This window comes from Musca autumnalis, unplaced genomic scaffold (genome assembly GCF_047663935.1).
Source record: "Musca autumnalis isolate F117 unplaced genomic scaffold, ASM4766393v1 scaffold_1, whole genome shotgun sequence".
Classification (NCBI taxonomy): Eukaryota; Metazoa; Arthropoda; class Insecta; order Diptera; family Muscidae; genus Musca; species Musca autumnalis.
The window spans coordinates 68,645,735-68,662,364 of NW_027411644.1; the positions used below are offsets into that span (position 1 = coordinate 68,645,735).

A 16,630-nucleotide genomic window follows, 5' to 3' on the forward strand; every position below is an offset into this window, starting at 1 on the left:
GATTTATTTGGGACTGCCCCGGGAAGAAAAGGGTCTGCCCTATATGCAGAATAGTATCTTCGGCTATACCTTCTTCGGTCGAATCGAATTTGATCTGGAGGGAAACCGGGCAGAGGTCATCTGGCTCATGGAGAACGACAAATGAAGAAGTTATTTATATTTTTATATCAGTTTTTCGTTTAAATTGTCCCTGCAGGATTTTGTTTATTTTCATGCCAAATTTGCCCCAGGTGGGCTTGTAGTTAATGAATTCATTTAATATTTTATCATAAACACTTATCATTAACATATGTATATTAATTTACTTGCCCCAGGTGGGCTGAATTGAATTGTACTTGAAGTTTGTTATTTTGGAACTGACCGTCCAAGGGAGGCGGTATGTTCACGTACGCAGGGGTTATTATATTTAAATACATTTGTAGTTATTTGAATTAATTGTTGAAGTAAAGTTTTAAGTTTTAACAACTATGTAAACACGGCCTAGATGAAAGGAATCTCGAACCCTGCGTACGTGAACTCCGTTTTTGTCATCACTGGTTGACAGAAATTGTCAGTGCTCAATTTTTTTCTCTTTTTGTTTTGATTCCTTTTTTATGCTTGGATCGTAAATTGAATTTTTAGTTATTAGTTATCTTGAATACGAGCGGACAAGTTCTTCTGTTTTTTAATTGTCGTGGACACAAATTGAATTGTAAAACAAACCATAATCTTTGAATCTAACTTTGTGCATAGTTTAAATTTTCAATAATTCGATCTCGTCATTCGTGATAGAGCGTAAAGAAAAGTGAATAAAAACCTATATGAACATCAGCACTTGTGTTTAATTTATTTATGCCCCAGCTAGGCTATCAACAAAAGAAATAAATAAAAAGTGTAGTGTTAGAGGCGCCTCAACAAGAGTGTTGATCAAAGATTTGTGTGAGCTATCTGCATTAAATAAATAAAGGACGCTTTTTGTTCATCTGCCACAAACAAGTGATTTCCAACATTGTGATTCGCTGCGTTTACACTCTGTCTCATAAGCCCGTTCCTGGGTTTCCGTGTGTAACTGAAGAGTGTGTTGTGAGGAAGCTGCTTTGCCCGTAAGTTGTGTGTCACTTTTGGTTTGGGTATCTTTGCTGCCCGAGGTTAGTGGTGTGTGGCCCTAACAGGTACTAAATATGGTACCCTTTGTATAAGGCAAACGGTAAGAGCTAGAATTGTGAAATTTGAAATAAGGGTAACTGATGGAGAGCTAGAAAGATGTACCAAAGGGTTTTTGAAAATTCGAACTATAAGTGTACGAAAAGTACTAAAGGGTACTAAATTTAGTACAATTGCGAATTGCGTGAACAGATAGACCTGGAATCCTGAAATTTAGAATTAGGGTCACTGATGAAGAGCAACGATGAAAGGTTTTTGGAAACTCGAACTATAAGGGTACGAAAAGTACTAAATGGTACTAAATTTAGTACAATTTGGATTTGGGTGAACAGATAGAGCTGGAATCCTGAAATTTAGAATTAGGGTCACTGATGAAGAGCAACGGTGAAAGGTTTTTGGACATTCGAACTATAAGGGTACGAAAAGTACTAAATTTAGTACAATTTGGATTTGGCTGAACAGATAGTCCTGGAATCCTGAAATTTAGAATTAGGGTCACTGATGAAGAGCAACGATGAAAGGTTTTTGGAAACTCGAACTATAAGAGTACGAAAAGTACTAAATGGTACTAAATTTAGTACAATTTGGATTTGGGTGAACGGATAGAGCTGAAATCCTGAAATTTGGAATGGGAGTAACTAATGGAGAGCAACAAAGAAAGGTTTTTGGAAATTCGACCTACTAGTGTACGAAAAGTACTAAATGGTACTAAATTTAGTACAATTTGTATTTGGGTGAACGGATAGAGCTGGAATCCTGAAATTTGGAATGAGGGTCACTGATGAAGAGTAACGATGAAATGTTTTTGGAAACTCGAACTATAAGGGTACGAAAAGTACTAAATGGTACTAAATTTAGTACAATTTGGATTTGGGTGAACAGATAGAGCTGGAATCCAGAAATTTAGAATTAGGGTCACTGATGAAGAGCAACGGTGAAAGGTTTTTGGAAATTCGAACTATAAGGGTACGAAAAGTACTAAATGGTACTAAATTTAGTACAATTTGTATTTGGGTGAACGGATAGAGCTGGAATCCTGAAATTTTGAATGAGGGCCACTGATGAAGAGTAACGATGAAATGTTTTTGGAAATTCAAACTATAATTGTACGAAAAGTACTAAATGGTACTATATTAAGTACAATTTGGATTTGGGTGAACAGATAGAGATGGAATCCTGAAATTTGAAATGAGAGTCTCTGATGAAGAGTAACGATAAAAGGTTTTTGGAAATTCGAAATTTAGTACTAATTGCATTTCGGTGAACAGATAGCGCCGGGATCCTGAAATTTGGAATGGGAGTCACTAATGGAGAGTAACAAAGAAAGGTTTTTGATAATTCGACCTATTAGTGTACGAAAAGTACTAAAGGGTACTAAATTTAGTACAATTTGGATTTCGGTGAACAGATAGCGCCGGGATCCTGAAATTTGGAATGGGAGTCACTAATGGAGAGTAACAAAGAAAGGTTTTTGATAATTCGACCTATTAGTGTACATTGGCATAAAAAATCCATGTGTGAAAATTCCAGATCTTCAGCTTTCATATCTAATACCATATGCCAAATGGTATCTAATTATTTTTTAATTTTTCCAATAATTCAGAGGCCTTTTCCAGGTTGGCTTGTTTCTTAATGAAACAATAACGAACAAAATCTTCACCCAAATGTTTGTGTTCATCGCTGTAAAAAGCACTGGGAGGAATACCCTTAAAAAAAGAAAAAAGGATTCTCAAATTAATAACATTACAAAACGAATAAAACAAATATGAAACCAACCTGTAAACCCATATTCTTGGTCATCCATTTGGTGAATTTATAATCACGATATTTGTCCGGTTCTGAATTGATGTTGATTTTCTTTTCTGTAATTAAAATAATTAGAATATAAATTTCCAACAAGACATACAAAAATTGTATACTACCCAAATTTGTCCAATCAGCCAACATAAAGTAACCACCCTCTGGTATGGTTGGTTTCATGCCAGCATCTTGCAAGAATTTTGCCATAAAATCTCTTTTCACTTGCAATTCTCTTGGCAGGCTATTGAAAAAAGCATTCGGGACTATCTAAACGTGTCATTTCCAATTCAAAACCCCGAGCCACAGCTTCTTGCAATGGAGTCGGCAACAGCAACAGCCAGCAAATTGGAATTAGATTTAATGTTGGCCTTAACCGAAACAATAACAACAACAGCACATTACAACTATAGCTGGTCACATGGTCCAATTTGAACCACTTGGTCCAATTTGAACCACTTGGTCCAATTTGAACCACTGGGGGTCCAATTTGAACCACTTGGTCCACTTTGAACCACTTGGTCCAATTTGAACCACTTGGTCCAATTTGAACCACTGGGGGTCCAATTTGAACCACCACCTTTTATTTGTTTTGTTTATTTGTTTTGTTTTTTTCAGACAACGAAGCAATCCATTTTTCGGCGTCGGCGGCGGCTTTCTGTTCCGACAACATAACGGCCTGTTCCGTAAATTTCGTAAGGAAAATGTGATTGTACGCGAATTTGAAACGATGGACAAAAAATGCAACTGCAGTAAAATAGAAGACAAAATTTGCTACGATATTGTTATAACTTACCATTTTCCGATAATGAACTTGTGGACTTCCATCTTGAATTTTGGCTAGCTCCAACTCCTTCTTCAGATCTTAAATTTCTTGGGATCTATCCTTCTGCTCTAACGGTCTGGAAGACCGTACCATCGATCACGAAGGTCTTCCAACGCACTTAAAATTGAATTGCTTGTCATTGTCACAAATACGTTCAAATTCACTGTTGAACATTCAGGAAAAACCAGTGCTCTGTTCATCATCTTTGGCGGTTTTATCATTTTCAAAAGTATGCTTGGTTCACATTACGAAATCGAGTCGATTTCAAACTGCAAACTCGATTTCATAATGTAAACCAAGCATTACTTTTGAAAATGATAAAACCGCCAAAGATGATGAACAGAGCTTTTGTTTTCTAAATCCTCAATACTGGCAACGCTGGTTTCGTGTAATTTTTCCTGAATGTTCAACAGTGAATTTGAACTTATTGACAATGACAAGCAATTCAATTTTAAGTGCGTTGGAAAACCTTCGAATGAGTATATCGATGCTGATCGATGGAACGGTTTTCCAAATAAAAACCATTTTACAACAGGAGAACAGATCTAGGAAGCGGAAGGCATTAAATGCTGAATGGGAGTATAAGCAAAGAAGGCGGTCCACAAGCTCATTATCAGAAAATGGTAAGTTATAATAGAAATGAACAATATCGTAGCAAATTTTGTTTTCTATTTTACTGCATTTTTTGCATTTTTTGTCCATCGTTTCAAATTCGCGTACAATCACATTTTTCTTAGTGCTTTCCGTACCTATATATCACAACCTACACTCCTAATTTTAGGATTTTCGCTCTATCCGTACTCCCAAATCCCTTATGTATCAAATTTAGTACCATTTGCTACACGAATATCCAAAACGAGCTTCGTATCTAAATCCTACGTTCCTACATTTATCCTACTTTCAAATTTCAGGATTCCAATTCTATTCGTTAGCCCAAATCACCATTGTACCAAATTTAGTATAATTTAGTACTTTTCGTACTCTAAGTACGAACTTCCAAAACTACCTCAGTCCTACACTCCAACAGTAATATAGTAATACAATGTGTACCATTTAGTATTTTTCGTACACTCATAGTTTCCTAAAACCCTTTGGTACATCTTTTTTAGTCTTCCTAAGTGACCCTCAATCCAAATTTGAGGAATCACACTCTATCAGTGCTAAATTTAGTACCATTTAGTACAGTTCGTACACATAAGTACAGTAGTCTCAATACCAGATTTCAGTATTCCAGCTGTATCCATTCTCCCAAATCCGTATTGTACCAAATTTAGTACAATTTAGTGCTATTCGTACCCATCAGTACGAATTTCCACAACTACCTCAAATTGTACCAAATGTAGTACCATTTACTACTTTTTGTTCCCATAGGTCCGAATTTCCAAACCTACCTCTCTCCCACACTGCAAAAGTAATCATAATTTCGAATTTCAGGATTCCAAATGTATACAATCACCCAAATCCAAATTGAACGAAATTTGGTACCATTTAGTACTTTTCGTAGCCATAAGTACAAATTTTCAAAAGTATCCCAATCCCACAATATGTACAAATTTCGAAAACTACCTCCATATCTCAAACCTACACTCCAACAGTAATAGTTATTCCTATTTTCAGAATTCCAACTTTATTGGTTCACCCAAATTCAAATTGTACCACATTTAGTACAAATTAGTGCACACATTTTTAAAATCAACTTCTTATATCAACTCATCTTCTAAAAATTAATTTTCATTCCAAATTTCAAGATTTTAGCTCTATCCGTTCACGTAATACCTAATGGCATTAAATTTAGTACCATTTAGTACTATTCGTACACATGAGTACACATTTTTAAAATCAACTTCTTATATCAACTCATCTTCTAAAAATTAATTTTCATTCCAAATTTCAAGATTTTAGCTCTATCCGTTCACGTAATACCTAATGGCATTAAATTTAGTACCATTTAGTACTATTCGTACACATGAGTACACATTTTTAAAATCAACTTCTTATATCAACTCATCTTCTAAAAATTAATTTTCATTCCAAATTTCAAGATTTTAGCTCTATCCGTTCACGTAATACCTAATGGCATTAAATTTAGTACCATTTAGTACTATTCGTACACATGAGTACACATTTTTAAAATCAACTTCTTATATCAACTCATCTTCTAAAAATTAATTTTCATTCCAAATTTCAAGATTTTAGCTCTATCCGTTCACGTAATACCTAATGGCATTAAATTTAGTACCATTTAGTACTATTCGTACACATGAGTACACATTTTTAAAATCAACTTCTTATATCAACTCATCTTCTAAAAATTAATTTTCATTCCAAATTTCAAGATTTTAGCTCTATCCGTTCACGTAATACCTAATGGCATTAAATTTAGTACCATTTAGTACTATTCGTACACATGAGTACACATTTTTAAAATCAACTTCTTATATCAACTCATCTTCTAAAAATTAATTTTCATTCCAAATTTCAAGATTTTAGCTCTATCCGTTCACGTAATACCTAATGGCATTAAATTTAGTACCATTTAGTACTATTCGTACACATGAGTACACATTTTTAAAATCAACTTCTTATATCAACTCATCTTCTAAAAATTAATTTTCATTCCAAATTTCAAGATTTTAGCTCTATCCGTTCACGTAATACCTAATGGCATTAAATTTAGTACCATTTAGTACTATTCGTACACTTATAGTTCGAATTTCCAAAAACCCTTTGGCACACCTTTCTAGCTCTCGATTAGTGAACCTCATTCCAAATTTCAGAATTCTAGCTCTTCGCGTTTGCGAAATACAAATGGTACCATATTTAGTACATTTTAGTACTTTTCGTACCGTTCTAGGTCGAATTTCCAAAAACCCAGGCTTATCTGACACCTTCGGACCAAGTGTGGCCCTCACCCAAAATTTGAAGTTTCTAGCTCCAGCCGTTTAGCCTGGGCGTTGATTATCAGTCAGTCAGTCAGTCATCATTACTCAACTCTTTTACTTAATATGGAAATGGCTACAAATGTGGGGGGGTGGGGGATTTTTGAAAACTGCAAAACATGAAAGTATACATTCAAATCGTAGCAAATTTTGTCTTCTACACCTTTTTCAGATGTAATTCGAAACATTTTAATTGTAATTCGAGAATTCCATTTGTAATTCGAAACATTTCAATAGTAATTCGAATTATTCCATTTGTAATTCAAATTGTTCTATTTGTCTGAAATGGATTTCGTTCAAAAATACTTGTTCTATGATTTTACCCGTATGACAGTGTATATACTATCGTTAGTTTTCGATTGCCTGTATTTGAAATCAAAATTAAGTGTCTATTGCGTAGCGCATAAGTCAAATAAAATCGTATGAATTCTTGGGGAATCCTCATTTGACGTTGTTCTTTTGACGTTTTCAATTTTACTAATGGCACAATTCTGTCGATAATATCGATATCAAAAATAACTATCGATATCAGTCAAACAAAAGAAATATTAATAATATCGATAATAATCCAAAATAACTATCGATATCAGTCAAACAAAAGAAATATTAATAATATCGATAATGCTATCGATATTTTTCCAGCTCTATTTTGAAATCATAACAAAAGTTTTCACAAACAAGCCCAAGCAATACGCGGTTTTTTTCAAGGTTGCAGAAATTCGAAGAAAACGTTATGGACTTCTTAGAAATTGAAAGGCTATTTCATGAATTGGCATCATCATCCATTCCGTACACTCCGGAACAAAATCATATAATAATGATCAAATTTCTCCAATCGAGAAGAGTGTATACGGACTTTTTGCGTACTAGGCCACTACCCGACAGCGCAACAATAGAAAGTTTGTTCCCAAGACAACAAATGGGATCTGCAGGGACAACACAAACGAAACTTGTGGAATATTTCGCCAATAAATCTCCTGAAAATAAAAAAGCCATACTAAGTTTCGATGCAATAAATGTTAATAGCAGCCCAATTAAAACCCAGTATGCATTTATGCTAAGAGGGCTATGCAAAAAGTGGCAACTTTTAATTGGCACCGAAGCCCGGAAAAAATATTCTCATGTAGACGTAGAAAGTATGCTATCTCCAATGCTCCGTGTCGCAGATAGCATCGGTGTAAAAGTAGTAGGCATCGTCTGCGACTCGGCTACGCCGCATAGACGCCTGGTACCCTTGTACTACGAAAACAACCTTAAGTATAACGGAATTCTTTGGATGTATGACTTTCCCCATTTACTGACGACTTTAGTCTCACAATTTATAGGAGGTAAGGCTTGTTCAAGTATGATTTTCAACCTTTTGTTATATAATACCAATTGTCTAGGAAAAATACATTTGAATGGATATAAACTTGATGTAGTATACGCGAAGAGACAGATGGAGAACCCAGAGCAGTCACTAGATGACTTCCACGACAAATATTTCTATGAGCACTTCAGCATTAATCGCTACCAAGAATTATTTAACAATACAATAATAGTAAAACTTTATGCTGAATCAAATAAAAACCCCAACGATGTCATTTTGAAACTAGTTTTAAAGTTCGTGTCAATGACGACAAAATTGATACAAATTTTCGTAACACCACAAACACCTCTAGCAACCAAAGAGAATGTTATAAGGGATTTTAAACAATTATTGGCAAAAATGCAGTACCCAAACAGCAATAATCTCTACTCATTGTTGACAGCATGGGAAGAATTACTAAAGGAAAATGATTTCGATTTGGAAAATGCTACATCTCATTGCGGCCCTGAAAAACTATTCGCCGACATACGAAGACGTGTATATCGTACACCTACAACCGTCACAATGCAATATGCCAAGGAAAGGTATGACGCTTGCATTGAAAACACCTTCAAACTCTCACATGCTGAAAAATTATTTCTATGCGAATTTGAATTTCACCAATAAAAACATATCATTTACATAAAAATTATGCTCAATTATTTTGAATTATTGCAGAAATGTCTGAGGGAATTGACATATCTAAATATATAGCGTGACTGACTGACATATCATCGCCCAGACGAAACCGCTGATCCTAGAAACCTGAAATTTTAACTGTAGGTCGACCTCTAAGGGTACGAAAAGTACTAAAAATGACCAAATTTAGTACTAATTGTATATTTTTAATGAATTTAGCTAGAAACTTCGAATTTGGTATGGAAATGAAGGTTGGGAAGTGATCTTTAAAAAAGGAAATGGTTTGGAAAATGCATACTCCTGTCTACGAAACGTACTAAATGGTACTGAATTTAGTACAATTTGAATTTGGGAATCCTGTTTTTTGGAAAAACGATAATTTTTGGAGTGTACGATTGAGGTAGTTTTGGAAATTTTTATGGGTACGAAATGTACTACATTTAGTACAATTTGAATTTGGCAATGTTAGTCATTTCCATATTAAATATTTTTTCCGTTTTACGCATTAATTTTTTCCAACTCTAAAACCATTCAAACCCCCTATAGCAAATGCAGAAGTCTCAACACATAATGCTGAAATCGCACATGATTCCTCAACAACAGTGGAATTCATATTACCAACCCGCTCACCCACCCGAGCAACCCGCTCTCCCACTCCTACCCGAGCAACCCACTCTCCCACCCCCACCCGAACAACCCACTCTCCCACCCCCACCCGAGCAACCCGCTCTCTCACTCCTACCCGAGGAACCCACTCTCCCACCCCCACCCGAGCAACCCACTCACCCACTCCTACCCGAGCAACCCGCTCTCCCACTCCTACCCGAGCAACCCGCTCACCCACCCCCACCCGAGAAACGCATCCAAATTCACCTACCTCACCATCATTCCACTCCCCAAATTCATCATCGGAATTTTTTGGATTTAATGAAAAAAATAAAAGGCCGAAGTATGATGTAAATTTAATGAAGCGAGATAGGGTTATCGAAAATTCCGGCGTGACAGAGAGAAGAACGGCCTCGATATTAGAAATAAAATATACAACCTATAGACGATGGAAGAAACGATTTGAAAACGAGTGTCCACCACAACGCCCATCGACCGATTCTACAATCCACTCGAACAAACATATGCCCCTTGACTTGCCGGATGAAGAGCGGCACCATGAAGACTCCATGTAATTTTTATAAAATATGCAATTTTTAACAAATGTATCCCGATTATTTAATGAATTTTTTACAAATGTATAATAATTATTTAATGAATTTTTTACAAATGTATAATAATTATTTAATGAATTTTTTACAAATGTATCCCCATGAATAATTAATGAATAAATAATGTTAATTTTCAACAAGTATATAATTTTATTTATAATGTCGTAAGTACTGTTGGTGTTTTTCAGATTTTGATGCACCATTTGCAGGTTTCGAATTAAATTAGCTGGACCATATGCCCAGCCAGTTTTCCAACCTGTCACTGAAAATGTTTTACCCGCCGAACCAATGGTAATCGTACGTTCCCACATGTCGGGTAATGTACAAATGCGTATATGCTGATTACACTGTGCAGCAGCATTTTTGGGGGGTGGAAAATTTCTTTTGAATATGAAAGTACTTGATGAGTATACTAAGAACCCAAAAGGAAATTTTCGCCATAGGTCAAGTTTCTGAGATATCGCGCGATGAAGTTTTTGATTTTTTCCCTATAATACTTCGTAAAATAGCTCCATATCTCTATTTGGCGTTGTTGTAGCTTCACTTTGAGGTGACATGTCTTCAGTCAAATCGATTGGCGAATCTTTTTGTAGAACATTTCATTCTTCTAACTCAATGCCTTTCATGTCCTTTTCGTCCTTTATTTCTTGAACCGTAGTGAAAGTACCACAAGATGAGATTTTTCAGCATCTGAATATTCTACAAAAATGTTGATCAGAAGATTTTAGCTACGGTTCTCTTTGACAGCTAATCGATTCTGTCACATTTTCATTGTCCTTTTTGACATTTAATCGGTTTTGGTTCAGAAATAAACTATGTTTTGTTTTTCTGTATATTCGGCATTGGTTATTTATTGGTATGTAGACATAACAGTTGGTTATTGCTTATGTAGACATCTGGGGTGCTTCTGAAATATTTACCACAAATAGCTCTTGTAATGGTGAAAACGTTAATAACAAATTTTCTTGGCGGATAGATCCGGTTATCTCAATTTTTGATCCGGATATTCAGACATTAAAACGGATTTTTGAACTGGTTTTAAGTAACCGAATAAACTTATATGTATACCGTTAAAAAGCTTATAAAGTTGTCAATCAAATTAAATTAATTCGTTTCTGAAAACTTTGTTAATTGCAGTTCTAGAACAAAAAAACCGATTTCTTAAACCGTTTTTAAGGAAAAATATCAAAACGCGCAAATATGGAGATCAAAGGCTGGGGGGCGAACAATTCTTTTTGGCGATGAAAGTCGATGAAGATAATAATACGAACGCGGAAGGACAGTTACGCCGTAGGTTAAACTTCTGAGTTATAGCGAAATGAATTCTTTCTTGACAAACTATACATACCTACATGACAAAAAACAAGCGAAATTTGATCGCGCCATAACTCAGAAGTTTAACCTACGGCGTAACTGTCCTTCCGCGTTCGTATTATTATCTTCATCGACTTTCATCGCCAAAAAGAATTGTTCGCCCCCCAGCCTTTGATCTCCATATTTGCGCGTTTTGATATTTTTCCTTAAAAACGGTTTAAGAAATCGGTTTTTTTGTTCTAGAACTGCAATTAACAAAGTTTTCAGAAACGAATTAATTTAATTTGATTGACAGCTTTATAAGCTTTTTAACGGTATACATATAAGTTTATTCGGTACTTAAAACCAGTTCAAAAATCCGTTTTAATGTCTGAATATCCGGATCAAAAATTGAGATAACCGGATCTATCCGCCAAGAAAATTTGTTATTAACGTGTTCACCATTACAAGAGCTATTTGTGGTAAATATTTCAGAAGCACCCCAGATGTCTACATAAGCAATAACCAACTGTTATGTCTACATACCAATAAATAACCAATGCCGAATATACAGAAAAACAAAACATAGTTTATTCTGAACCAAAACCGATTAAATGTCAAAAAGGACAATGAAAATGTGACAGAATCGATTAGCTGTCAAAGAGAACCGTAGCTAAAATCTTCTGATCAACATTTTTGTAGAATATTCGGATGCTGAAAAATCTCATCTTGTGGTACTTTCACTACGGTTCAAGAAATAAAGGACGAAAAGGACATGAAAGGCATTGAGTTAGAAGAATGAAATGTTCTACAAAAAGATTCGCCAATCGATTTGACTGAAGACATGTCACCTCAAAGTGAAGCTACAACAACGCCAAATAGAGATATGGAGCTATTTTACGAAGTATTATAGGGAAAAAAATCAAAAACTTCATCGCGCGATATCTCAGAAACTTGACCTATGGCGAAAATTTCCTTTTGGGTTCTTAGTATACTCATCAAGTACTTTCATATTCAAAAGAAATTTTCCACCCCCAGACTTTGAGTTCCATTTTGTGTCACAGTGTTATCATCGAATACCATACGAAAAGTACTAAAGGGTACTAAATTTAGTACAATTGCGATTTGGGTGAACAGATAGAGCTGGAATCCTGAAATTTGGAATGAGGGTCACTGATGGAGAGTAACAAAGAAAAGTTTTTTGAAATTCGAACAGTAAGTGCACGAAAAGTACTAAATTTAGTACAATTTGGATTTGGGTGAACGGATAGAGCTGGAATACTGACATTTGGAATGAAGGTCACTGATGAAGAGTAACAATGAAAGGTTTTTGGAAAGTCGACCTATTAGTGTACGGAAAAGTACTAAATGGTACTAAATTTAGTACAATTTGGATTTGGGTGAACGGATTGAGCTGGAATCCTGAAATTTGGAATGAGGGTTACTGATGGAGAGTAGCAAAAGTACTAAATGGTACTAAATTTAGTACAATTTGGATTCGGGTAAACGGATAAAGGTGGAATCCTGAAATTGGAATGAGGGTCACTGATGGAGATTAACAAAGAAAGGTTTTTGGAAATTCGAACCATAACTGTACGAAAAGTACTATATGGTACTAAATTTAGTACAATTTGGATTTGGGTGAACGGATAGAGCAGGATGCCTGGAATTTGGAATAAGAGTCACTGATGGAGAGTAACGAAGAAAGGTTTTTGGAAATTCAAACTAAAAGTGTACGAAAAGTACTAAATATAGTACAATTTGGATTTGAATTAACGAATAGAGTTGGAATCCTGAAATTTGGAATGAGGGTTACTGATACAGAGTAAGAAAGATGTACCAAAAGTCCTAAATGGTAGTGAGTTTAGTATGATTTGGATTTGGGTGAGCTGGAATCCTGAAACTTGGAATTAAGACTACTGTTAGAATGTAGAATTGAGTTATGGTGGTAACTTTGGGAAATCATACTAATGAGCACGAAGCAGTACTGAATTCGATGCAATTTGTATTTGCGTGAACAGATTACTGGTTGAGTGTAGGATTGCGGTTACTTTGGAGATTCGTATTTAAATGCTAAATGAAACTACATTGGCAATTTGTACAATTTGTGAATTTGTAAAGGGGTGAAACTGGAATTTTTAAATTTGAAATTCGGTGTTGGATTTTTTTGTAGATTAGCAATTTTTGTTTAGAGTGGAGGTAGGGAGGAGGTTTTGAAAATTCCTACTTATTTATACAAAAAATACTAAATAGTGCTATAATTGGTTTCAGGGGAACATATAAAGCTGGAAAAGTGAATTGCGGTTGGGATTATGTGCACGAAAAGTTTAATTATGTGCACGAAAAATTTGGTAAATGTTGGTACCATGTGAAGCATCTTTTCAAAAAATGTTTTTTGTTTTTGTATGATCATTTGGAAACGTGGTCCAACGCGACAATTTTGTTAACTCGAAGGTTTTCACCCCCTGATAAAAAAGGCCTAAATTGAAATGCATTAAAAATTTACCGTTATAAACGGTTGACACACACGTGCACATTAAATACATTTTTTGTAAAATAGTTTTTTTTCTAACCTTTCATACCACAAGTTCCGAATTTCGGTTGGAAAATGTGCATAAAATCTTCAAAATACTCTAAGTCTTCAAAATATCTCTTCTAATAAAAGTGGATTGAAGTAGACATTTTCTAAATTAAACTTTTATTTCCTCTGAGTATTCAAGGTCCAAATTTAAAGAAAATTGGACAATATAGATAAGTCGATATATGGGGATATATTCCGAAAATTTGAAGAACCTATTCGGGTTCTTGGCGAAACCGCTGCGGCTAGAACCTTGAATTGTGAATGTGCGTTATTGTTGTTGTGAAGGGGTGAGATAAAGTTTAGTGTTTGGAAATTCGTATTTGGAGGGAATCCTGTGTTAGTGAAGGGGTAAAACCAGAAGTCAAGTCTGAAATTTCCAATATGAGTCGCTGTTGGTGTATGTCTGTGATATGAGGTCGTAGTTTTGGAAATTCGAAATAAAAAAATATGGTAGCTGTGTAGGGGTGCGATACGACAGATGTTTTGTTTGTTTTTTTTTTATACCCTCCACCATAGTATGGAGGGTATATTAAGTTTGTTTTTCCGTTTGTAACGCATTAAAATACTCATTTGCGACCCTATAAAGTATATATATTCTTGATCAGGGTAAAATTCTAAGTCGATCTGAGCACGTCCGTCCGTCCGTCTGTGGTAATCACTCTAGCATCCACAAAAATAGAGATAGGACGCTGAAATTTTGGGAAAATGCGTCTTTTGCTTGCAGGCAGGTGAAGTTCGATGATGGGCTATATCGGTCCACGTTTTGGTATAGCCCCCATATAAGGGTACCCCCCGATTTACGGTATTTTGACGTTTTTAGCTACATTTTCAGACCGATGTAGCTATAATTTGACATTTAGGGTTCTTAAGTGTCAACAAACATATATAACAAAACTTGTGGACATAGGTCCACGTTTTGGTATAGCCCCCATATAACGGTACCCCCCGATTTGCGGTATTTTGACGTTTTTAGCTACATTTTTAGACCGATTTAGCTATAATTTGAAATTTAGGGTTCTTAAGTATCAATAAACTTATATAACAAAAGTTGTGGACATAGGTCCACGTTTTGGTATAGCCCCCATATAACGGTACCCCCCGATATACGGTATTTTGACGTTTTTAGCTACATTATCAGACCGATGTAGCTATAATTTGACATTTGGGGTTCTTAAGTGTTAATAAACTTATAAATTAGAATTTGTGGACATAGGTCCACGTTTTGGTATAGCCCCCATATAACGGTACCCCCCGATTTGCGGTATTTTGACGGGTTTTGCTACATTTTCAGACCGATTTAGCTATAATTTAACATTTAGGGTTTTTAAAAGTCAATAAACTTATATAAAAAAAGTTGTGGACATAGGTCCACGTATTGGTATAGCCCCCATATAACGGTAACCCCCAATTAACGGTATTTTGACGGGTTTAGCTACATTTTCAGACCGATTGAGCTATAATTTGACATTTGAAGTTCTTAAAAGTCAAAAAACTTATATAACAAAAGTTGTGGACATAGGTCCACGTATTGGTATAGCCCCCATATAACGGTACCCCCCGATTTACGGTATTTTGACGGGTTTTGCTACATTTTCAGACCGATTTAGCTATAATTTAACATTTAGGGTTTTTAAAAGTCAATAAACTTATATAACAAAAGTTGTGGACATAGGTCCACGTATTGGTATAGCCCCCATATAACGGTACCCCCCGATTTACGGTATTTTGACGTTTTTAGCTACATTTTCAGACTGATATAGCTATAATTTGACATTTAGGGTTCTAAAGTGTAACTAAACTTATATAACAAAAGTTGTGGACCTAGGTCCAAGTTTTGGTATAGCCTCCATATAACGGTACCCCCGATTTATGGCATTTTGACGTTTTTATCTACATTTTCAGACCGATTTAGCTATCAATTGACATTTAGGGTTCTTAAATGTCAATAAACTTATATAACTAGTGGACATAGGTCCATGTTTTGGAATAGCCCCCATATAACGTTACCGCCCGATTTCAGGTATTTTGAGAATTTTACCAACAAGTTTTAACCGAATTATCTGTAATTTGAACATTTGACACTTGAAATTCTTAGTGGTCACCACACCTCTCCACCAAAAATTGTCAAGAAAGCCCCCATATAACGGTACCTCCCGATTTTCAGTAATTTGATGATTTTAGCTACAATATTATACCGAACAAGCAGTAATTTGACATTTGAAGTTCTTAGTGGTCACAACACCTCTCCATCAAAAATTGTCAACATAGGTCCATGTTCGGATATAGCTCCCATGTAACGGTACCTCCCAATTTTCAGTAATTTGGCAATTTTAGCTACAATTTTTAACAGAACTAACTGTAATTTGACATTTGAAGGTTGTAGTGGTCACCACACATCTGCATCAACAATTTTCAACATAGCCCCAATATAACGATACTTCCCTATTTTCGGTACTTTGAGGATTTTATTTAAAATGTTTAACCGAACGTAGGTCCATGTTTTTGTATAGCCCCAAAACAAACCTCCCGATTTTCCGTACCTTAGCTTTATTTTTTGGACGAACTTTCTGTAATTTGAAATTTAAAAGTCAACAAAAATTCTGCAACAAAAATTGTTCATTTAAGTTCATATTTTCGTATAGCCCAGATACCTCCGAACTAGCTGTTAATGACATTTGAAGTTCCCACGTTATGTACCGATTTTCGATATTTTGATGATTCTAGCTAAATTTTTTATCCGAATTAGGAGTTATTTGACATTAAAGGCTCCCATCAAAAACTGTCAACATAGGCCCATGTTTTATTATAACCCCTATATACATTATCTGACATTTTAACGTACTCACT

At 35.2% G+C, this 16,630-nt stretch overlaps 1 pseudogene; it reads right to left on the bottom strand.

The window, feature by feature from the left end:
* Window positions 1-2,714: 2,714 nt before the first annotated feature.
* LOC141389694 (kynurenine aminotransferase-like) overlaps window positions 2,715-16,630 on the bottom strand; it is a 31,275-nt pseudogene continuing 17,359 nt past the window's right edge.